The 24,095-nt window shown below is 32.9% G+C and overlaps 1 protein-coding gene across 1 annotated transcript in view; it reads left to right on the top strand.

The window, feature by feature from the left end:
- The first annotated feature begins 20,707 nt into the window (after positions 1 to 20,707).
- The window catches only part of LOC143910988 (hemicentin-1-like), a 380,897-nt gene continuing 377,509 nt past the window's right edge, over positions 20,708 to 24,095 (top strand). The window contains exon 1 of the mRNA XM_077429655.1: positions 20,708 to 20,991. The gene's annotated coding sequence lies outside the window, so the exon portion shown is untranslated. The remainder of the gene's footprint in view (positions 20,992 to 24,095) is intronic.

The following is a 24,095-nucleotide window of genomic DNA, read 5'->3' on the forward strand; positions in this document are numbered from 1 at the left end:
TAAATCCATTCCTAATATATGTATATGTACTGTTATGTACCTTCCTTATCAATGACAGGAGTGCCGGACTTTGTCCAACCCAGTGTTACATACCTCGCTTATCTTTTTAGTTGACTAACCAGTAGAAATAAGACACACCATTGATTTGTGGCACACCTAATTTAACAAGTAACCCATTAATATGTGACACACGTAAATTAATAAGTAAAACCATTGATTTGTGGCACACCTAATTTAACAAGACTTATCATTGATTTGTGACACACCTAATTTAACAAGTAACCCATTGATGTGTGACACACCCAACTTACTGACTAACTGAAAATGTACGACACGTGTCTTCAATACTTTATTGTCTTAAAGAAAAGTATATATACTCAGACTGATAGAATTCAAGTCAGTTATCAACATCGACTCTGAGAGATGACAGTCGTTAGTCATCATCATCGACTCTGAGAGTGACAGTCGTCATCATCAAGAATCCGATAACGCGTCCGCAAATGACGGTCAGCACAGCAGCATAATAAAGTGAACTAAATTTATAGTGAAATAAGTTCTACGTATCTGATATTAAATTAGCATCGTTCCATAATCTCGTTTTTAGAATATAATATAAGATAAATGTAAAACATTAATATTAATAAATAAAACTTGGTTAGTTAACCAAGTAGTTTAAAAAATTAAATAAATATTTCATTTAAATGCTGCAATGATAATTTTGGTAAAAAAAAAAACTAAAATTTATTAATCTTTCATTGGAACATGACAGTACATATGCATACATACATACTGTTGCGTAGGGGTGGGTGGAGGTTCCAAGTAAAAGGCCAACAGTCGTTTCACAACATTTATTGATGATTAAGGAGATACACGCACTGGCAGTGCTCAGTCCAGAGTGCCATGATATCGCCTACGTACCGCCTTATAAGGGGTAGATCTCTCAGGACGTCTAATCTGTTTACCTACTGTATAGTCACGTATTCGGATATGTATTCCCACGGTATGAGAAGTGCAATCATTGTTTAGTTTATCTCCACTTAGCCTGTCGCTAATCCTTGAAACTACTTATACCAGTCGCACAGTATGCATTTAGTTAATCCGTTAACAGATATCCGTTACAGATAATCCTTGAACGGTCACACAGTCTCTGGGATTCTATTCGCTTAATCCGCGGCGTACGTAACATTATGTTTCAGTGGTATTTTATATAAAATATAATTCTAAATTACCATTTGTACCGACGACAGATTGCTGTTTTACAATTTTTATTTGTGAATCGTTGATATTTGACAGTCAACTTTCTGCGTTCCTCGTAAATTATAATATTTTACAATCAGTATTGTTACTTCGAGTAGAAAAAATAAGTTGAATATAGAATATTGTATAAGTTCAAAGAAAACCAAATTATTATTTTTTATTTTTTCAATTCAATAATCAAGAAAAGAAAAATGGCGGCGCCTCGCAGCACCCCTTGTCTATGGCACCCTTAGGCATGTGTCTAGTCTGCTGCAACTTGTGATTCTTTCATATGAACTTTTGGTTAGTTTGTTAGTATCAAACATCTACGACTGACGGAATGCTATTTTGGTACAATAAAATTTTCAGGTTAGTATAAATGTGCGAGTTATAAATTATTTTTAGATTTTGTCCTGTTTGATCTGTTATTAAAAAGAAGACAATGTTATTGTTTTGATTCAAAGAAAAGTAGTACACCACTGCACTTTGAAGTCGTGTCACACAAACGTTTCACAGAAACAGTGAAATTTTCAACAATTTTATCACCGCAAACGATACAATACCGCTTTCGTGTGGACAACCCCACATCAGTCATGTCGTTCGGGTGGGGCTTTCAGACCCCATAACCCCTTCATCACCCACCCGTAGTCTTAGAACCACACCGTCCGGTGACGTATGAAGTACCTCGGACGCGAAACTCAACTTTTGCACCCTGCGGAATTGGAGCAAACACCGACCGTCTCCGTAAATAAGGTCGCGTCGTGCGAATTTACGCGAAACTCGAGACGCAAAATATTACGTTGTCCTCAAGTTGTGCCAGCTCTACATACATACGCATACATATGTTCATACAAGTGTGTGCAAGTATCTCAATATTAAGTTTTGCCACTTCAGTCATATCGTATCCAAGGACTTTAGCAATGGCCGACTTTTCGATTCCTCACTATGGGATGTGACATTCGAATACATAGTACATACATATAATAAAATACATAGTATATATGTTACAGTGAAAGCATATTTCAAGTAAATACATATTTTCACTAGTAAAATATATATTTTCAAAAATTCAAGCAGTGAAAATGTATCAAACAATGAATTTACAACGTTTAACTCTATACATTTAACCCTAACCACCCAATCTTAAATGAATAGGGCTAACCCTTACTTAATCTAATCTATCCTAACCCTTAAATAATACCAACCCTAACAATCTAATCTTAAATGAATAAAACCAACCCTGAAAATGTAACTGGTTGTGATTTCACTGAAACGTCAGTGAAAATATATTTTCACTTGAAATATAATTTCACTGTGACATCAACATCAATTTAATTTACATATATGGAACGTCAATTTTAGTATGGTTTGTATTTAATTGGCAAGAAAATACATATGTAGCTTTAAATGTTTTCGATAAGTTAATATAATGTATGAATATATGTATGTAATAAATTTCAGTACATGTAATGTTTTGCGAGATATTTCTTAAAATGAAGAAAAGTGGACTTATGCCACTTTCAATTATAACAGCTCATATGACGAAAAATCAATTTATTCTGATCAGAGACAAACAGTTAGTAATTTTAATAAATTCGTTATCTTTAAATATTTACACATATTGGCTGGTTTATATCAGAAGTCGTATATTTATACATATATTTTAAGATGAGAACTGTAATTTATGGTTTTTTAAATTTCTACGCCAACCACATGGTATTTTAAGTAAACAAGTAATATTAATTCTCAAGTGTTACGTTTATTTTTTTGACTATTTTTATTATAGGTGTTTTTCGAAGTATTTATTTTTTAAATTCAAATTTTTCCAAACAATAAAACAAAAGCAAAGATATTTTCATAGTTATTTTTCAACGGCGAGGAAAGTTCATCTGAAATTTCATAAACGTTTTATTGTATTTAATACATATTTAATTGTATAATTTTTAATTTAAACTGTTAAGTGTTGATCATTTGAACTACATAGAAGATCATGCGTGTGTGTGAGTAATGTTTTTTTAATATCAATTTCTATTTTTCCAAATTGAAATTTCGTTAATATGATAAAATTAAAATGTCGCAATATTTTCTTTACGTGGCAACATTAAAATGTGCAATCTTCAAACTGCAATGCAACACAAAGGCTGTACGATAATTTCGATCCATTTCACAGTTCGCTTTTTCCGTATACGGCACAGGTCAATATTCAAGTCAGCGTTTATTTTTATTGCCGTTTTTATCGAACAGCGGAGCACTCTCCGTCGATTTGTCTCGGCCGTTTTAATCTAAGTAAAGGTACCTCTAGTTTAGTGTATTGTATAAAAACACACACCGAGTTCAATTGCTTTTACGAGCTGGAAATTTTATTTATACACACGGCCGGATAAACGGCGCAAGGAGGAAAAACAAATGAAAACGACGCCATTGATATTTCATCGGGAAAATTGTTTACTAAATCGTTCGAGCGAATCGCCATTATTCGTTTACACCAGTTTGTAGAGTTTTTTTTGCATTTTGCCTCGTTCTTTCTCTGTAAATTGCGTGCAATTTGAATTGCTACGATTTTTCAATACGATGCTTTGAAATAGTAAAGTGAACATTGAATTGTATCATTGTTTTAAATTTTACATTCCATTTGCTTTGCATTTCTGTCCACTTTCAGCAATATCTACTCTATGTTTATTTCATATATTTTGCCGTCTACTACGTCTTCTTGGATACCATTATATTTATGCATAGTGTTTATTTTCTACACAGATCATTCATTCATATTAAAATAATCAGCATTCCTAACACAAAGGTGGTCTGAAATTCGCTTATTTATCTATAAATATAATTCATTATAAATATTTTTGCAATTTTGTATACCTTTCACGCTCTTGTTATTTATCCACATAATTTTCTTAATATATGTATGTTAATAAATATACAGCTGATAATATATTATCAGCTGTCGTATTGTAACATTGACTAAAAATAATTAAAAAATCAAAGAAAAACAAAGAACAAAATCATTGGATAACGGTAGATATAGAATATAATGTATGCATTTACATTTCTATGTATGTATTCTTGAGAAAAATGATCAAACAATAGAAATTTTAAGCAATAAAACGAACTACAAATTAATACAAATATTAAGGGAAATATTCTTAAAAGAATAGCAAGATCTATATATAAAGGAATTACAGGAATAGTTTGTAGAACAGGGATTAATGTGATTAATTCCGGAGAGATCTGATTAGACATTGTAATAAGATCTTACTTAAAAAATAATGACTCTTGATTATATAATTCTAAAGCTTATACAAAAAACATAAATCATATATTTTCCTCTTAGATTATAAAAAAAAACGATTATTGTAAAAAAATCTGGAATTGCAGTAGGAATGTTTTCTTTTAGTAATGCGTTATAAATTAACCTATTGTAAACGTAACGTAATGGCGTAAATTAACGAATACGCGATAGAAAGGATTCCTAAAATTATAGGAAATTTCAGATGATTTTTTTTACAAATGAATTGAAAAGCAAGGCAACAGACTACGGGAGTAGTATTATATATGTAGATTAGTAATTATAACAGTATTAAAGGGCTGAGAGAGTCTGAAAATGAAACCCAAATTCCTATATGTTTTGCTTATTATTAAATTAATATGTTTCCATGAATAGATTTTTGTAGTCAAAGTGGGTCAAACCTTTGAACTGTATGTAAATTTCTATTCGCATAATTCAGCGCAAGACCGTCACGGAAATTGCTAATAAAGAGTGCAAGCTAATTCATTCTAACATGTATGGATTTGACTAGCTGTTGTATTTTTTGCACTCGTTTTAAATACACACATTTTTCAAATTTTTCTTCCGCAATATCAAACGATTCTCTGCTTTTCATTTCGAAAGTTTCAGTTTCATTGTACGTATTCATGCATTCGATTATACCCGATTTATTCATATTAGTTTGGAAAAGTTTGAAAAAATTAACGCTATTTTACCGTGCAAATCGGAATAATTTGTGACCAAGTGATGACATTAGCTAATTACATATGTATTACATACATATATGTACATATAGAGAATAAATAATTTGTATATAAAATTATTATTTTGAATAAAAATACCAATAATTTTATTTTACTACCGCCATTTATGTTTAAAACTAAAAACTGGATAGACGTCAGGCACTTTTCAGAAATTCAAATTTAAAACGCGTCTTACACGATATTTATGCATCATCTGGCGGAGGATAGATTTACTTATATTGATGACCAAAATGAGTAATATGGCAAAGTATGAAAACGATCGGATACGAGGCAAATTTTTTCCTGAATTGTAATCGTAAGTGAAAAGTAAAGGAGGTATGTAAAAAAGACTCTTAATTTGTATGTAGTGTATATAGTATTATATGTACATATATGCATATGTATGTGATGTTACATATGTATGTAAATAGTTCCAACTGTTCAAAAAATCAGAAAGTATCTCGCAAAAAGTCATTAGGTCATACCGACAATGAATTTCCACCTCATTTTGAGGCTTTTAGGAAGTGTAATCCACCTGATGGTAGTTGAGTGAGGTACGAAGCGCAATTCCCCCGTCAAGTTATTCAGTTGTTATCAGCCGCACCTCGACGTTTTCCTTCAACTTTGTTACATTTGTCGGGGCGAGTTTTTCCCGCCCTCGTTCTCCAACTTCCGGTTTATCTGGCCCGCTTTAGCGCCGTTAATGGTGCGAAAGTGCTCCTATCAGATGAGACCTCGTTCGTGAAATATTTTATTTACGTTGTGGCGTGTCAAAAAGTACGGTTTAAAATGCATTTCGAGAGTCGCGCGATAAAATGAATGCACGCTCGGCGCATTTCAAGAAAAATATATTGCATTCAGAATGTGCAAAAAAAAAAAAATATCAAATCGATTCGAGTTCGCAGAATTCATTTACCAAAAATGCTTTCGGTTAGATAGTCTTTTCATATTAAAACTCAGTGCAATGTACATAGATAATTGATTGAAATTAATAATTCCTATTATAAAATAACCATTAAGTAAATATTTTATTAGATTAAATGTATCATAAAAATATTAAATTTAGGTTTAAATTCAACTTAAAGGTTTTAAATATGACTTATTGTATAGTATAATTCAGAGTCAAATTTTATTAGAAAAAAAGTAATTCAACTTCAAATAATAAAAAATAAATTTTGCGATCGAAAAAAGTGAAAAAAGCTATCAAAATATCGTTATCGCTTTATTATTTATCGATAGTCAGTAAAATTATATGTATAAAAGGATGTAATTTTTTGTGTAAAGGTATATTTATAATAATTATGTGGGTGGTAGACATCATATGTAATTTGATGGTTGTACCATCCTGCTCCTGCCCGCACAGTTCCTTATCAGATGGCTTCTATTCCAAAGGCTATCCGACTGTTTAATGAAATCGCTGTGGTTGTGTCTGAATGTAATATTTTCACCTCAGTGAGCGTAAGTTATTGGAGATTATTTTTACTTATTTGTCTGGTAACCTACGCTAATCATAATTTTCATAATTGTGATGAAGGAGTAGAATTTTATGTATTGGTGCTGGCTGTAGATGCAAGACATTCCCTGCTATTTGTTTTTTTTTATTTTATATTTTTACTTTATCTGCTATTATAATAATGATATTGTTTTTTTTTATTCGTTCGACCATTGTGGTGCATTAGGGATTCCTGTAATGTCACAATAGTCCAAACTTAATTAAATAAATAAATTGGTAAAAAGTTCATACATATAAATTAAAGTTTATATAAATGCATTATATAAAAACATATGTCTAAATGTATGATTACTTTTTTCGTTCGATTATATTTATCTTTTTTTCTCCTTAATATCATAAAAAAGCATATTGTAAAATACGTACTATACAGACACTCATATAAAATAATTCGTTTTCATTCTTTTATTGCTTCTGAGAATTGAACTTGTTTTTCATTGTAAGTGAATGCGAGTAAATTGGTTAAACCGTTTTTATAACTCGTATATTCTTCATTGAAAGTTAATCGAATTTGCGAATTAATATAAATATGGAAATAAAGTAATTAAAGTAAAGCAAAGAGAAATATCACATTGATTATTTCTCACGACTCTAATTTTATTTTGATTCTATTTCATTTCAAAACGATCCGTCAGAATTGATTACACATTAAAGAGAACAGATTAACTCCTAGAAGGATGCCTAATTTTTTTTCAAATTGTTATTCAGATCGATGAAGGATTCACTATTTTTACTTTATGTGCGTAGTAACAATAGATGAAGTTTTGTGATCATGCGAAAATTCGAACTCGAGATTTTGACTCAGAATCGTTTACTGATAACGTTTTCATGATCTAGAAAAAATGTGTGTGTGTGTGTCTATATATTTTGGGGATTTTTTGAACACCGTTAGTCTTATCGAACTGAAACTTAGTATCGGTTACTGAAATTTTTATCGACACGGCGTAAATTTTTTTCAAATTTTTAAGTTGACTGGAAATGGTACCTTCCCTTATATGTACATATGTAGGTGTCCTCTTTTTTTTAAGTTTTTGAATTCAATGATCTCCCAAACCGCTATCTGAATCGGACTGAATTTTTTTTACATGTAATAAAAATAATAATATTTATAGCTTATATTATTTAAATATTTTTATCTGAACCGAAAGTAGTACTTTTACTCTAGAGAATCGAGGTTTATATGTTTTTCTCAGAAATATTTTATTTTATTGAACTGAAATTTCATATCTAAGAGTTTAAGCGTAATACCAAGTTATGTATAAAATTTGGTAAGCATCCCTCAACCGGAAGTGGCAGTTTACTCTTGTTGGTTTTTTCTTCCACAATTTTTTTCGACCTCTTAAACATGTGGGTTCTTCACGAAAAAATTCAAGTATAATTTTTGTATTAATGTGATAAAAATAAAAAAAATCACTAAATTTAATAAACCGAAAGTGGGATTTTTTCCTCTTAGAAAGGTCAAAAGTGTTGTGCCCACTATTCTGTCCACACCCCTGAATGTATTAAGTTGAAAATTTATATTTGTTTTCTTTATGTACTAACTTAGAGCTGATAAGGCTTTGGTCAGAATTCGGAATAAACCGGAAGTAGTATTTTTTTTTAAAACAATATTTCATTATTTTATTTTGACCAATTAAATTGTTTTTATTTCCTTGATATTTAATGTGTATAATACTTATAGTGATTTTATGTAAGTATTAAAACAATTTTGAACAAAATCCGACAACCGGAACTTTTGTCTATTCCATATATTTGCGCTCAATTTGTGTAGCTGCCATAGTTATTAGTATTTCATAATCTGTCTGTACGGTTCGATATCAAATTTTGTTTTGTTACCTTCTTATATTCCTCAAATACATAGATAAAGTCACGGGTTGGTCACGAAAATATTTTTTGGTCTGCATCAATTCAACTTATTTATGATTGAATTTAATTTGAAATTAGTTCAGTGTTTATATTGAATTAGACTCGTTAACTGATGTGTCACACCTATTGAAAGTATTTTAGGACACAAATAATAACGGTGGTGTTACTAATTTTGCAGATTTGTTAAATGAGTATTTTCTGAGTATTTTATCTTTGTGCATGTTTGCTAAATTTGAAGTGGTTTTCCCTTAAAGTTAGTGGCACGCCTCGATTCAAGTGTCGAAACGGTACAGTCGTTGGATATAAGTCACATGGGAAACATCCTGTCGCACGTCCTGGCTGATCACCTCTGAGACAGCAAGAGTCCCGGGGATTTCACCCAGCATTTCAGTATACGGGTGTTTCAGAATTTTAAGAAATACGGATTGGAAAACGGCTAGATAAGGCATTTTCACATCGATAAAGTAAAATCATCGCTCCAATTGAATGCCCAAACGATCAATAATTAAAAAAAATAATACTTTGATGCTGGATATCAGAAAATTTTTAAATTAATCTGTATGTACATACATAATATTGTTTCAAACTACGAACAATGCTTGAAAACAGTATGTGAGAAATTGATTTTAATGTTTTATTATCGGGGGTTTACTTTTAATATTTCTATTAGAATGATTTTGTCTAATATTTTATTAACAAAATATCACATTACACATAAGATATTTATAACAAGGAGGTAGAATACATATTCAAAATAATGTGAAATACCTGTCTTAATTTTAGATGGGACAAAGTTAATAATAATGCATTTGTTTATATTACTTATGTATGTATGTATGTATATGTTTACGTCTGGCAGATGTTTATAAAAGCAAGTTTCATGTGAAATATGGTATTTTTTAAAATGTGTATATAATTAATCGAGGGTTTCCATTTTTTATTATTAACGATACTTTTGACATTTGCCGTCATATATATTTCTCAAGCACTCTACAAAGTAAGCTTTGCCTAGCCAATTGGCGTCGAAATGGTGCTTTGGCAATTAGCATTTCCGTGTTGTGGTTCACGTCGTCTGTAAACGGGTTAATAAAAGCATTATCACCCTCGCAAATAACCTTAAATTATATTATACGCTATACCCTTGAACTTGAGAAAAGAGAAACTAAAAAAAATAGAAGAAAACTTCATTCTCAGTATTGATTGATTTCCCCTAGGACGCTAGGACCCGTATAAAAATTGCTCTTACGTGTCTTGAAAATGTTTTTGTGATTGGTTTCTTACAATATTTTCACTTCTAAATTATAGTGGTAAATTCGACTCGATTGTAATCGCACTAATAACAAATTTTGTTCGGTCCTAAAACTCGCATATTTTTTTAAGCAAGTCAAAAGGTAAATTTGACGATCAATGCTTTTATTGGATTTCGTAAATTGAGTCATTAAAAGTTATCGTTTGGTTGTATGCATGTCAGCATTTTCTCCATTTGATGATATATGATGTTTTCATATTATTTTTATTGTAATTTTGCCAGAGAAAAAATACATTGAAATTTAGCGAGTAATTGGTTCCGTAAAATAATTTTAGGATATATAAATTTATTAAATTATTCTAATGTCGACGTATTATAATATGTAGTAGACGTAAATGATATTTATTATTTTTTTGATTATTTGTGAAAGCTGTAAGAGAATATGGTTATATCAAATGTAAATTCGTGATTTTACTCATGCTAAATTTAACTTGACCTTTGGGTCATTTCGGTATAAAAACAGACGCAGTAAAATATTATTCAAATAAGTTATATAACATTTAAAATACAACCAAAATATTCAAGTTATGAGGTAGTGAAAAATTTTGAAAAATGAAATTTTTTTTATGTACCTTATCTTGCTTGATACATTTTTACTTAATTAATCAATAAATTAAGCTTTGTGATAGAGCTAAAAATCAACTTCGAGAATTTGAATGATATTTTTATAAAAGGAAAATTTTTGTACATACCATAAAGTATAATATACAATACTAGTGCTGTCCCCGTTGATTTCAACGGGTGGTTTCGAAAAGGAATTGAAACACGAATAAAAATAAAGTTGAAACGACTGGTTTCGGAAAGAAATTGATGCACGAATTAGAAATTGTGAATTACAAATTACAAAGTGATTACGAATTACGTTTTGTGCATTGCCGATGCCCCGGGGCCTTCGCCCCCAGCCCTTCCCTACGCCTCCGGCACCCCCGGCGCCCCTAGCGCCTCCAACACCTCGGGGCCTTCGCCCCCAGCCCCGAAATGAAAAAAATGAAAAAAAATAAAAAAAAAATGAAAAAAATAAAAAAAATGAAAAAAATGAAAAAACTGGAAAAATAATTGGTTCCCCATACTGCGTCCGTTGTCCGTCACATTTTTTTATACATATTTACCAACACATTGTTTTTATATATAGTATGTATATTATACAATTTTTTATTTATTTACAGATTTTATGACAATTCAGACTGTTTTGTATTTATCTATTTTGTTCGATTGATTTGCATACATGTACATATTTGGGCATTGGGTTCGGATTTGTGAAATGTGTCTTTTCCACAAATTTCGTTACAGACGGCAAGAATCTTTATTTAATAAAAATTACCGAAATCCTAACATACAAGATCCATCAAAATCATGCAATTAAAAAAAAAAAAAAAAAAATGGCTCCTTGAACATATGTAGTCTATCAATTTTCCACAGTAGCTATGTATAGTCTCGGTGAGCAAGAAGCAAAAGAGAAAAGTGTCGCTTGGATTTCACCCGGCTGCAACACACATACATATGTACATACACACAGATTTCAGATCCTTTTATTTGTTTCGTCGAACACGGTGTCCCGCGAGACCGCGGATAATGAGATCAGCTCACACTTCCCTTTGTGTAGCCTCGTGTATTGACATTGTCTGGTGTCTGCGGGCGACCGGTGTCGGTTACAAGTGACACAAGACGTGTCGCTATTCGTTTTAGTCGTCGCCTTTCAGCCATTTCGGATTTCAACGAGACACCATGCTGCATGTTGGCTTCTACGATCCAATGCTCTCTAATCTTTCCGGCAAACATGGCCGTCGCAGCGGATGACTGAATAAATAATGGACGTGTGTGTGTGTGTCTGTCTGTACGCGCGAATTAAGTTGTTTTGATTCCCTTTTCTTGGATGTTTGGATGAATAAATGAGTTACTATGGACTAGATTAATGTAATCACGCCTTTTAGCACATTATATATACATATAAAGACGGTGATCTCTCTGTGTGTGTGTGTGTGTGTGTGTGTGTGTGTGTGTGTATGTGTGTGTGTGTGTGTGTGTGTATGTGTGTGTGTCCCAACGCTAGCCGAACATAATGAATGAATCGATGAAAAGCCTAAACTTGGTATAAATTCATTCGTCGAGACTTGTGACGGTGTCGAACCCGTGAACTCGAACCCAAATATCCTCTTATAGATATATCTGATTTTGGTGATCTAACCGATTACGCTTTCGTCCACTTTTGATATCGTCCTTTTTTTAACATTAATTGAAACTTTTTCGTTCTCGCCATATAAAAATACGTAATTATAATAATCGACTTCGATTTTGAATTCGGATTTTATAATTTTATTATTATTTTTTCATGCATAATTTAATTGGCATGACCGATTCCCGATCTCTGTTTCAGTTCCGATTCCGATTAATTATTACTATTCATATTGTAACTTTATTTTAAATCATGTATCAATCCGAATGCACTCGTTGAAATTCCAACGGGCATAAAACTAGTTATATATAAAATTAAATAACTGTATTTTATGATATATCAAAAAAAAATATTAATGAGACATATTGTTTTGATAATGCATTAAATATATTTATGTATGTTTAATTTATTTGTAAATTTATTTTAAACTTGTACATACATATGTGCAAGTTTATTGTATTGGATGTACATTTTTTTAATGTAAATAAATTATTGAAGAATTTAATTTGACAATTCTTGCTTTATGTACATATGTACGTAATAACAATAGTGGAAGTTCTGTGATCATGTGCAAATTAGAATTAGAGATATTGACTGATTCTAATTCGGAATCGAATACTGATCACGTTTTCATGATCTATGTAGAAAAAATGTGTGTGTATGTTTGGGTGTCTGTGTATTTTGGGGTATTTTTTTGAACACCGTTGTCCCATAGAACTGAAATTTAGTATCGGTAACTGAAATTCTTATCGATAGGACGGAATTTTTTTTCAAATTTTTAAGTTGATCTGATATGGTCCTCCAAAAATGCTCTCATAGTCAGTATGTGTGAACGTAGAACGTGTATGTATGTATGTATGTGTCACTATCGAATTGTATTTTTAAACTACTTATATTCCTCAAATGCATAGATTAAGTCGTGGGTTGGTCACATCCGAATTTTTACATTATCTATGTACCTACTATACGTAGTAACAATAGATGAAGTTTTGTGATCTTGCAAAAATCGTTTCTATTTATAATTATAAATTTATTATGCTCATTAATAATTATTAATTAGTTGATTAATTCTAAGAAAAAAATATGTCTTATTTATTCCATACATAAAAAGATTTGTTTTGTGTACAATTAAAATATATTATATTTTGCTTACGAGTAATAAGCTTTCAAAAAATATTACAATTAGTAAATATAGACGATGGAAGAAATTCACATGTGCATATTTATTTGTTGTTCGATGTATGTAGTATTAAATTTAAAATTGATTAAAATTTCAAGGCTTCATTTAATTTCGTAGCAAAAAACAAAACATCGACTCTGCGTCGAGAAAATTACACGTGCAAAATTTCTACACGGTGAATTTCAACGTCCCACGTGGTAAATCTCACTTTTCTTTATCTGATTGTTATGCTATATTTTTGGTATCTGAAACATACATCAACAACTCATTGTTCTATTTACGTTATATTATTTTATACGATGGAGCCATTGTGTTGTGGGAGCTTATCTTTTAATGAACGCGTGCCAACTTTTGAACTTTGAGACGTGAAACTTTTGAAGGTTCGCACGTTTAAATACAGAAGAAGTTCTCGACTCGATTGAACACATCGACATGGGAGACGAGGAGGTGGTTTGGGTACGTCTTAAATTATGTGGAAATTCGAATGATTAATATATGTATGTACGTACATATTTTATCATGCGTGTAAAATAATTTAATGCATTTAAGCGACGGCGTCATTGTTGAATATTTTTCACAATTGAATTTGCGTAGCAGACGCCGCGTAGACAGACTGGCGGAAAATGGTGGAAAGCGTGCGTGACGTGAAAAAAATGTTCGCAAAATTTGTTTTTCGCCGGGTGGTGCTACCCCGCGAGATTTTACGAATTATCATAAATTTTCCCCATGCCGAAATCGCAGGACAACGAACGGCGCGAAAATGACGTCTCGTCATCGCTTTTCCATTTTCTTTGCGACGCGGTAATGCCACTCGTGTACTCCGTGATTGAAAATGGATCAACAGGCACACGGTACGCCGTCCCTGTCGGGAAAATTACGTGACGTCACTCGACCAATGTGTTTCATATAATCTTGTTGGTTTGTATTTCAATGTTGGCTAAAAATATTCCTTAAAATGACAAGTTAACTATAAATTGATTAATATATTTTAATTCTAATAAGTACGATTTTATTTTGTAGGTGTGTATGTATTTATAGTAAAATGCATACAAATTATATTCAGAATCGGTCACTGATCCGTTTACATGATTTAGAAAAAATGTGTGTGTGTCAGTGAGTTTTGGGGATTTGGGGTAAAATGTGTGACTGATTCTGAGTTCGAATCAGTCAAAATCTCAAGTTGGAATTTATTTTCGCATGATCACAAAACTTCATCTATTGTTACTACGTATATAAACAAAGTAATAAATAAAAGAGTTGTTATGCAATTACGTATATAAATAAAGTAATAAATAAAAGAGTTGTTAAACAATTATTTTAATTTTAAGAACATAGTATGTTTCAATAATAATAATGCATTAAATGTTTCGCATTTCTCTTTTTGTTTCCCTAATATTGTATAACCTAATTTTAATTATCAAGTCCAGGCCACCACACGCAAAACACAGAAATTTTCACACATCTCCTTCGCGCTCGATGATTCGAAAATAACTGATTTTACTTTAAATGCTTTTAAAAATATACATATGTTTTGGTTAATAATTTCCACTGACAGATTGGTATAAACAATTTCTTTGTTCTGCAAAAGTCACGATTCTATTCGTCATTGAATCCAAAGTTTATTATTTGATATTTTATATTGTTTATTGCCGTTGATAAGATAAGTCATGAAGACACAATAGAAAATTTTCCATCGAACCCCATTAGCTTAGCAAACGACCGAAACTGAAAAAAAAAACATTATGTGATAGTAACCGCTCTAAGCTCTATATCGGGTATAAACGCTAAAGAGTATGACGTCAATAATTTTTTATTTGCTTTTGAAATATTTCAAAATTTTTGATTTGCGATTATTAATCGAGTAATTTAAAAAATACTCGATTATTGGGGGTTAAAAATGGACGAATATAATCGAGTATCGTGTGGTCGATTACTTGAATTGGAGACCCTAGTTCCCATTATACGAAGTTTTTCATTAGGTCCATCGATGAAAATCCAAAATTCGCGTTTTTCACTCCGGTTTATTATTTGTACATACATGCTCAAATTTGAAATTATGTGAATAAGAAAGAAAGTTAAATGGGATAAAGTTTAAATATAATATGAAGCAATTTTAATATGTATGAGAGAAATTCAAGGTTGAAGAAATACTTTAAGTAGCGAAAAATTTTAACATTTAAATTTTGGAATTTAGTGAATAAAGATATTTCAACGGAGAAGTCCGCAAACCTGTGTACATCTGCTTTATAGACTTCGAAAAGGCCTTTGACCGTGTTCAACATGGTCGCCTGATGGAAACTTTAAAAAATATTGGCCTGGATGACAGATGTCAGATTGCTACGAAATATTTATTGGAATCAGACTGTACGTGTGACCAATTCACTGATGAGATTCCTATAGAACGAGGCGTCAGGCAAGGATGCATCCTATCACCTACTCTTTTTAACACCTACACCGAATCCATCTTCCACGATGCTCTCCAAGAGGCGGAGGGCATCAAGGTGGGCGGCGGGACGATCACCAATATAAGATATGCTGATAACACGGCACTAGTCGCTGAAAATTTAGCAGACTGCAAAGATCTCTAGACCGTGTACATCAAGAAAGCAATCGAAGAGGTCTGCGCATAAATCTAAAGAAGACAAAATGTATGGTAGTAGATAGAATGCAAACAGACACCGGTGATCTAACGTTGGATGGAGAGGTGATAGAAAGAGTAAAAAGATTCTAATACCTGGGTACCTGGCTGAATGAAGACATGGACCCAGATGAAGATCTAAGAATCCGCATCGAGATGGCTAGATCAGCATTTATAAAGATGAAGACGGCGCTTACACGGTTGAGATTCGCGAAGAGCTATGTCTGGACAGTATTACTACACGGATGTGAGACGTGGACTCTGAAGACCAAGATGATCAGCCGCATCGAAGCTTTTGAGATGTGGGTCTACAGGCGTATGTTGAAGATTCCGTGGACCAAAAATATATCAAACGAAACTGTACTCCGCATGATGGGGAGAGGCAGGGAACTTGTTTCTGTCATCAAGCGGAGAAAGATGGAGTACCTCGGACATGTGATAGGGGGCCCAAATACGAATTTCTCCGTTCGATAAGCATGGGGAAAATAGAAGGAAAAAAATGGATTGGCAGGAAAAAGTTATCTTGGCTTCGAAACATGCGCATGTGGACCGATATGAGCGCCAAAGATGTGTTCCGAGCCGCTGAAGACCGATGCGGATATCTTCAAATTATCGACGAAGTGGTCGCCAACGTCTGGATGTGGACAAGGCATTAAAAATAAGAAGAAGAATGGAAAATATTTGAGAGTATCGATCGTGGTATTGTAATTTTTGCTGTGATATATTTTTTTAAATTTAAACTAATTAGAAAAAGATGTTCCAGTTTTGAGTTTTTAGTTTCAGTTTATTTTAATAACATATTTTGAATATCTTTATTTTTTTGAAACCGGATTAACTCTTCAAATTATCACTAAGCTCTATTAAATGTATGATTATAAACTAAGAAAACTGAATTTGATTTATAAATCATATTACCCGGCTTCGCTCGATTTTTGTAATATAATCCTCTTAAAAATGAGTAATCTAATAGTAAACATTTTATTACATTTATTTGAATAGTTTTATTTTATATAAATTTATTTGAAAACTCATTTGTTTTTTTTTTATTAAATTGACTGTCACAAACAAACAAACATATGTTTATACTGTCTCTTTTGAAATTATATGTATACCAGAATCCGGCGCCTGCGCCCCCGGAGCCTACGCCCCCGGCGCAAAGGCGGCTTCGCCCTTGTGGACTTCGAATCCTTTGAATCGAAAAAAAAAACAAATTGGCGCCTATGAATCGAAAAAAAAAAAAAAATCGAAATTTACGAACTACGAACAATGAACAAAAGTTACATACATTTTTCGAAATTATATATTAGATTTACTTTATTAGAAATTAGATATTCATGGCTTCGAAATATTATTAAAAAAAATCGTCCATCGAAATTGAAAAAAAAAGTAATTTGTCACACTCTCACACAACGAATATGTGAACATACATAATACTAGAACGTATCAATTTAGATACCATGAGAAACATTCTCCAAAGTGGGTGGCTCTCGTACTTGTTCGTTCGTGTAGTGAGTGCGGGGTTTTATTGGAAGGGCCCCCTGGATCGTTAATTAAGAGTGGAAACGTTCATTATTACATCCTTTTCCACTCACAAAGTTATCGACTAACCAATTTGTTTTCCCGTAGTCTTTCTCGACACACAGACCTATTTACTTATCTCTACGTACATTCGGATCTATAACTGGACACGGCCCTAATTCCACTAAGATTTACGATCGCCCATTCAAACAAGACACTGTCGGTGTATGTACTTGCGTGTGTATGTTACGCACGCACTATGCGAATAGTTTTGAGCTGGAGGATAGGACTAACGATAAATATGCGGATTTTGCAACGAATTGTAAAATATGCTAAATGGATGATGATAAAAGGGTGGTTCGTCGATCGCGTGCATATTCACAATACGCAATCTCACACCCCACTTTTGCATGCACTGTGGGAGTGTCGACCGTTTAAGTCGCGAGTAATTTATTTCAATAGGACTTAATTTTTTTCGATTGAATTTTATTATTAGGGCTGCACACCCTTTTCGTGTTTCCGATATTTTCATTGTGTATCGGCGATTAGAGAGCGCTAGAGCGTGTGTGCCCCCCCCCCCCCGGACCAAAAAAGCCACTCAACTTAATAAACGCACTCGATCCCGTTAATCTCCTAACGGAATTCAAGTTTAATTTGATTTAATTCAATTACAGCTTAGCACCCTTTCAATTACAACGAATCGAGTTTGATTTTAAAATTTATCGTTATTATTTGTTTCGGAATGTGTATCTAATATGTTTGAGATGCTCGTGCATTATATTCGCTGCGAAATATGCTTCAATTTTTTTCACTCTTTTATGGATACAGATTTTATAATGAAGCTTCAGAAAAATTTGAAATATATTGTTAGTCTGTAAGATTGCTTTACAAAAAAAAAAGAAAATGTAAATAACTACGTTTATTCTTATTAATTAAATTTAACATGAAGTTCAACTTTACAGTTTAAATTTGATTATAAAAAAATATGAATTATTTAAAAACTTTATTAAATGAAAATGTGCATATATAAAATAGTTTTTTCTTTTGTTTTTTAATAGTAATATAGTTTTATACAAGCTTTCATATGTTGTGGGTAGTGTGGGTGTGCGGGAAATTTTGAATGATGGACGTATCGGATTTTTCTTTTGTGTAAAAAAGGCGTGTTTTATCGTAAAAGTATAAATCGCATTTTGAAGTTTCAATAAAAATCTCGTCTATATTAAAAATTTACGATCAATATGAAAACTCGGACGGGTGGAGTAAAAAGTCTACGGGACTTCCGGGGAAATCATTATTACAGAAGTTTTCTTTTTTTATTATTAGTATATTTCGAGCGCGACGTGGAACGTGGAGGATATGATTTATTATCTGGAATATAATATTGCGAAATTAATAACACGTCCGCTTGCATTACGGAATAAGTTTGGACTTTTTATCCCACACAAGTGAACTAACTGTTTAATAGACGTTCACTTAAATCCGGAACGGTATTAAACTTGACATTTCAGCTACGTTTTTTTTTGAATAATTTGAATACAATCTGATCTAAATTTAGACAAAAGTATAACACAAATAAATAAAATTTCATTTTATACAGTTGTTTAAATCATGATTTAATTTTAAATTCAGTTATTGTGTCTTTTAAAGCTTGCATACTGCTAATAATCACTAATACTGCCCAAGTTAAAAGTGCTATGCTAGTCAGTTATTATTTTTTTGTTTTTCTAATGTTAATTAAAAAAAAATACCGTAAGACATTGAACTGAGGTATGTGTGGCTTAAAATGTTCTAAATGATAAAATGATAAAATTTTAGCTACCCAACATCCTGTATACTAATTATGGTGTTCAATTCGGCTAATGAAAGTATTTTTCAAAAACAAAAAAAAATACCAGTAGACATAAGCATTTTTGAAATTCAAAAATCGAAATCGTACATCGAAACTTTTGAAATTGATTAATGATCAACATGTTTGCCTCTTAAATGTTTGTCTCCAAATGTAAGGTAATGTGTTACTCTAGATCTAGATCTATTCCCGAACGTACACATGTACCTTTCCTTATCTTTGAGCTGTTAACTCTGTATTGAACTGGGTTGTATCTACTGTTTATCTTGGGGTTGCTTTTCAGAGTGACCCAAGGTTCTCCAATCATATTGGTTCTGCGTTGCTCTGCTTCAAGGATGCTAGTGTTTGTTTTTCGCAATTCCCGACATTTCCATAATCCCATTGTTCTGAGGCTGGTGTACAATGCTCTGGTGAGAAGTATCATTTAGTACGTCTCTATGATCTGGAGTCCTTCAGCCAAAACTCAATCTCGAACTTATCCAAAAACGCCTTCTCCGGCTGCTTTATAAGGAGCAATATGGGATATACTCATATTTATTTCCTTCAGAATTTGTCATGGGTATGATCGGCTATACCTCTCTTTAACACAGGAGGAATTTTGCTCTCATCAAGTTCTTGTTTTCTATATTTAGAGGTTTTATCTGATATCAATCTATTCTTGAGGAGATTGGCTTTCATGCTCCGGAGAAATTGATCTGGACCCGCCATCGTTCCCTATTTCATATTCCTCTGGCAAGAGCTGTGGCAATTTTAATTCTTCCATTTCTCGTGCCCTTTGTGTGCCATTGAAATTTGTCATATCTCTCCTCATTCGCTGCACCGCTTCCTCGGCAATGGGGGTCGCGACCAACTAGAGCAGTTCATAATTGATAATTTTAATTGTTAATTGTTGACTTGGCTGTTATATTGTTATTTCTTGTAAGAATTTTTAATGTCATGTAAAATATTTAATTTTTCTCTTTTTTTACTTTTGTAATTAATTTATTTTCTCTTCTGTTCTTAATCTGTTTAGCACACACACGTGTCGCTTTAGAGCAATCTGCTAGGCAAGTGATATATAATAAAATAAAATTAAACAATGAATGAAATGATACTGAAAAACGATATTTGAAGATTTCAGAATTAGCCGAAAGAGTCACCGAGAAGCCATAATAAGTTTCCGACCAGGTTGCATTTCAAAGCCTCAACTTGCATTATTTCAAACGATTCTTTGGTAAGAATCAATTATCGTACGTATGTCGAATAGGTGAATGTATTCGTCATCTGTGATAATTATGACGATTCGATCTGTTGAGCGGGTGGCTCCAGAAGAGTCCGAAGGGGGAGCGCGTTGCGTGTGGGAGGAGTGGGTGGGGTGAGGGAGGGATGGTTTTGGGGTTGGGGCGCAGCGCCCGGGAATCAGTGCGCGCGGCGCCCTCAGTCGCCGGGCGCCCGTTCCCCCGTCGAGAGGGCGCACACCCCGCGCATGTGCGCCGCCCCCGGTCCTCCGCCTCAGTCCGCCAAGAGGAGCGCACGCCGCTGACGTAACCGCGACACCTGCCTCGCGACACCCACGTGACCGCGACATTCTCTCTCTCTCCCTCCGTCTGTCTCTCCTCCCCCGTGTGAAATTTATCCTAAAATTATATATACTGTGGTGTGATTGTTGTGTGTATCGTATCGTCCCATGAAGATGATTCGTTGCCAGTGTTTTTGACACGAGTAAGTTTCAAATAATATGGGGGGGAAAAATAATCATAACAGTGCGCGTTCGAGTCGTCGAGACGCACCTGTCGGAATTATTCAGTGTTTTCGATGTGTGTTTAGGATGTCGATTTGAGATTACTAAGTATTTGTTTTATTTACTCGCTTTTGAACTTTATGTGTGTACGTGTGTACTTTCTAGATTCCGTTTTTAAATATTTCAGGTTAATTATTATGCGAACACGTTGATTTGAATATACATAAATAATTCGGTCTTGTTTGAGATTAATTTATTCAAGATGTTGAAATTTACATTTATGCGTTATACAAACGTCTGAAAATCTTTTTACATATTTTGATGCTTGTATACGAAATAATTTTTCGGGGTGTCGTCATTTATTCATTTATTTAATTCAAAATGAAATTCTGTTTATTTGGGCTTCTTGATAAATTAATTACGTTGTTATTATATTATGCTGTTGCTGTGGAATGATTTTTTTTATGTAATTATGTTTGCAGGTACTCTTAATACATGGTCAAATTCCAATGACTTTTAAAGCGGCTTACATATATATAAAATTATTATTAATAAGCGATCGAAGCCCCTTCGTATTATCACAATTAGTTAATATATGTATATGTTTGGTTGTTTACTGTTCTAATTGGCCTTTCGCATACGTCGACGGAAAATATGTATAACTTTTTCTTTCGGTGAATTTTACGGATTAATTTTCCGAGAATTTTCCGACTCGGCTTCTTACGCTTAATAAGTTAATAACACAAACACGAGTGTGTGTGTGCTATCTAACTTATTTAATCACTGTTACTGTCGTTTTAGTGCAAAGTATAAATATTTACCAAGATACTCTGAAGCCTCCGAACCGAGGCACGCGACACTGAACTTTTGCGTGTGTTTAGGGAAAACTTAGTTAAATTTTCACCAGGCGACAAGCGACTACAGAAATCGTAAAATAAAATACCACTAGGCTTTTTTTCGCATTTCGCCGAAATAGATTTGTAAAAGAGTCGTATAAAAATTGGTATTCCGTTTTTGGCGGTCATAAAATAATATTGGCCGCCGAGTCCTTGAAGTAAGTACCTATGTATATGTATATATATATGTAAGTATGATATTGGATTATCAACATTATTCTTGATAAAAAGATTCGTAGATTTATATTGAGATCGCGTGCCATGTTTTAAAATTTATGTTAACCAAATTTAAATAGGTTGAATGAGAAAAAAATTTCGTGAAATAATTTTTCGACCCAAGATAAGGGAAATTCACCGGAGTGAAAATTTTACTTGTATATAAAGCGGCGTAGGCTCGATGAAAACTCATTTAAGCCCGTATCATGTCATGGGTTGCCAATTAAGCTCTTAAGCCGATTTTTGTTAAAACTGAAAGGTTTTTTCCGTATGACCTTTTAGTGACGAAGTTTTTTCATTAAACTTGCTTCAAATAATGAAAACGTTTCCCAAAGGAAAAAAAAGACACGATGTGAAACGTTTACGTATTTTTAATTTTTTCCAGGATTAATATTATTTGAGGTTATTTTGTTCTATGTTTCCCCATTTTCCATTCATTGAAATATATTTTTACTTTTGAATTCTTTTGATCTATTTTGGTCCATGTATTCACGAATAAAACATGAAATAGTATTTTTTTTACCTCTGGGTGAAGTATAACATTTTTATTTCATAGAGAAAAGTTAGTTATTTTCGAGATTTTTACAGTAGGAGTTAATGAAGCGATATTTGCGATAAGAGCGGCACGGAGTCGACGAGTTTGAAAATTCACGTTCAATTGAAATATCCGAGTTAAATACCCGTTCAAAAGCACTCTGCAGGTTCTCCGATATCGAGCTAAATACTTAAAATAAAAACGCAATTAGCCGGTAATGGCGCCGTTGCCGAATAAATGTCGGCTAATGTGCGACGCGAAAACGCCATTCGCAGAAATGGCGTCGGAAAAACTTCGGAAAAACTAAAAGCTCTCAGCGCCCGCGCAGTTTGCATTTATTTGCAGCTATTTTTCGAATATTATATCGCACGTTATTTTTCATTCCCCTGTACGGCTTCTCTATACCTGAAGCTTTTGATTATATTATGTTGGACCTACTGTAATTCTACATAATACTGATAGCGTACCAGAAAAATATCTTCCTTCGTGCTTGTACATGGATCGGTGAATGAATCCATTATGCTTATTTTTTGCTCAATATCCGCTTCGATTAAAGTTCGTTGTTTATCAGAAAAAATAAAGAGCACAAAGCAGAAATAACAACTCTTCTGAACTCGAGCGGAACTCGACAAGGTAAAGCTTACGGGCCGTCACGAACACTCCGAACCTGAAAGAAGGTCGTTAAATTTATGGTTGTATCGTTTGTACATTTTTTTTAAGCCTACAAATATTTCATCAAACTTTATGTTTGATAAAAATCAATGTCAATGTTATGAAAATATATTCATGCAATATAAAGAATACAAATTGAAAGTAATATTCCATTTCTTAATCGAAATACGTATTGATATGTGAAAATTTCTTTGGTTCGATTTTATGCATACATGAAGCTACTTTTCAGATAGAATTTGCGGCATAAATGAGGAAAAAACAAACTTTCTATCACAGTTGACCTTTTATATTGCCAAAAATCCTTTTTTGCGACCGTCATATATTACGCGCTGTCAAAGCACAATACGAAAGTTTCGGGGAAAACTGTCTACTTTTTTTAATCTCATAATGTAAACCGGAAAAATGAGGTAATAACGTGAACAGCTTATATTCTTCGCCAAAGTTTTATTGGCTTGTATAACGATTTTTTAACAAGCCGCTCTCACTTTTGACATATTGCAGGGAAATTTGTCACACAAACGGAATTCGCACAGAGTGAGCATTTCATAATTCAAATTAACGCTTTTAAATCATACTGAATTTATACTACTTATACTTTTGGAATTTTATTAATAAAATACAAATTTATCTGATAAATTTATATCGTTTACGTTCGAAAAACTTTAATGTCGTCAATTTTGATTCGCATATCCGTAGGCGCCGGATTCGTATCGGATACGATGGAAACTAATCAAAGTTGAGAACGACGCCCCGGATGAGGGTAGGG

Source organism: Arctopsyche grandis, chromosome 4 (genome assembly GCF_051622035.1).
Source record: "Arctopsyche grandis isolate Sample6627 chromosome 4, ASM5162203v2, whole genome shotgun sequence".
NCBI lineage: Eukaryota > Metazoa > Arthropoda > Insecta > Trichoptera > Hydropsychidae > Arctopsyche > Arctopsyche grandis.